We start from the raw sequence: 2,745 nt of genomic DNA, 5'->3' as shown, positions 1-2,745 counted from the left end.
GAAGAAAGAGTGAGAGAAAATTGTGGTGAAAGAGTACAGCAGGGTTCGCCACCATCCCCTGCCGGTGCCTCGTGGAGCGTTAGGTGTTTTCGCTCAATAAACACTCACAACGCCCGGTCTGGGAATCGAAACCACGCTCCTATGACCGCGAGTCCGTTGCCCTAACCACTGGGCCATTGCGCCTCCACACATACATACATACATACCTACCTACCTACCTACCTACCTACATGCATACATACATACATACATACATACATACATACATACATACATACATACATACATACAAAGCTGAAGATCAGTGAAAAAGAGAACATCTATGCTGAACTATTGCGAAATCTGTAGTTACTCTGTCCAAATTACAAGTTCAGGTTTATACCTGTAATTATTGGTGCCCTTGAATATATAACACACTGCCTAAATACCAATCTTGGGAAATTAGGCTTCTCAAAACTAAAAAGGAGAAAGCTAATGCGAAGACAGATCCAATCCATCACTGGAACTGTAAAAAATCTGTAAAACTTTCCGAAAGTTTATCATTTAAATATATATGAGCATGTCTAGATATGCAACTATATGCATGAGAATACATACATAAAACATACAAATCTGCACATACACGCATACATACATACATACATACATACATACATACATACATACATACATACATACATACAAAAATACCCTGCTGTTGATTCTTTTATTTCAGTCATTTGATTGCAGCCATGCCTTTAGTCGAACAAATCGACCCCAGAATTTATTCTTTAAAAAGTTATGTTTGTGGTTTTATCTGTAAAATTTCAGGTAAATCAACCCATATATCTTCTTAACCAAAGCGTCCCATATGCATGCATACATACATACATACATACATTATACATACATACATTATACATACATACATACATAACAAAAACCTGGAAAAATTAGGGTTCTCAAAACCTGAAAGAAAAAGGTTGATTAGAAGACTACAGATTCAAGCCATCAATGGAACTGTAAAAAATTTAGCACATAAATACATACGCATGCATCTAGACATGAAAATATATACATAAAAACGCATCCATAAAACAAACATACAAATCTGCGTATACACTAACACCAAATACTGCACACACACACACACACACACACACACACACACACACACACACATGCACAAATACCTAGATGATGTTGATAAAAGTTCCAATGAAGGAGCCTTGAATCTATGTTAGAGTCCGGCTCTTTCTCTATTGACAAGAAATACAGAAATGAAACTGATTGATAACATACATACATCGCTGCGATGCTTTCAAAGAGTATGTGTCATTACGTCATTTGTTACTAGTTTTAGCGGCTCCGAATGGTTCCTAAGGCATCTTGTTGTGGATCAGTACCCTGATGTCTTAAATAGGAAGATTTAGGAGATGTCCATAGCAATGACTATAGATGTAGCTAGTGGAGAACACGTCTTTATTCTTGTTCTTAAACCTCTATGAATATCGTTCGTATTTGCTACACCATTAGGCTTCTCAAAACCTTAACTAAGGAATATTCTTGGTTAAAAAATGTAGAAGTTACAAAAAGATACCATTGTTGATATCGGAATCTTCATCAAAATAACTGTGATTTTTTATATGACCTCGTTGAGTTGTGTTTCGTTGAGTAGTTAACTGAGGTTTTCGTAATAATTTTGAAGTGTTCTTGATTCTGCTCAGCCCTACAAGCTACTAGTGTACAGTATTTAATTGACCTAGCACCGATATTATGTGCATTGCATTCGCTCGATAGACTACAGCCTGGAGATAGCGAACACTTTTCGAATGCACTGTGCACCGGTGTGCCTTTCAGCAGTTTTGTAGCGTTATCATGCATGAACGCTTTACATGAGTAATGCGAACTTGATCTTTTTCATTGTAATATGTAAAACATTTGCCCAACTCACCCTCTTTGCTAATAAGAAGACAAAATGAGGTCTGTTCGTGCATAGCTCTTATTTCTTCACCTTGATGTTGGACAAGTTTAACAAGTTTGAAAACGTCTTATTTATATTAAGCATGGTAATGCACCCGTTAACTTTTCTATCCTCACAGCTCCACCCTCTATTAGTAACACTCATTTAAACCATTCACAAGTGAAAACTCCCAAACTAGACTCCTTACTACATTTATTTCAATGTTAATTCTCTAAATGAAGTATTAACAGTAACTGCACGATAAAGTGTAGTATATTGCTACATTTATTTCGTTTACTATATATAGTGTCAAAATGATTTAGTGCAGTTTTGGTGATATTGTCCTGCAGAAGCGACAAAGCCAATAGAGATTCATGAGTTATTCCCTTCCGTGTCAATTCTGTCATTCGAAATAAGATTTGAACCACGCAATGCTTTTTCGCCCCTACTCCAACCATCCAATATATTGCTCTTAGCAATAAATAACAAAAACATAATAAATAACAAAAACACCAGGACTAACAATTACATATAACATACAGAAAATAGCACTACTAGGTACTGCACGCATTTTACATAAAACACTTTCAATACAGTAACCATAAGAGCATCACAACAAACCACAGCACGTACCGAAGTCACAGAGCTGTGCTCGGTAGTTCAGTGAAAACACGTTATAAAAATAAAACTATTGAATAATAATAATAATAATAATAATAATAATAATAATAATAATAATAATAATAATAATAATTATTATTATTATTATTATTATTATTATTATTATTATTATTATTATTATT

The sequence above is a fragment of the Octopus bimaculoides genome, chromosome 1, assembly GCF_001194135.2.
Source record: "Octopus bimaculoides isolate UCB-OBI-ISO-001 chromosome 1, ASM119413v2, whole genome shotgun sequence".
Lineage (NCBI taxonomy): Eukaryota > Metazoa > Mollusca > Cephalopoda > Octopoda > Octopodidae > Octopus > Octopus bimaculoides.
Note: the sequence above shows the minus strand (reverse complement) of the source record.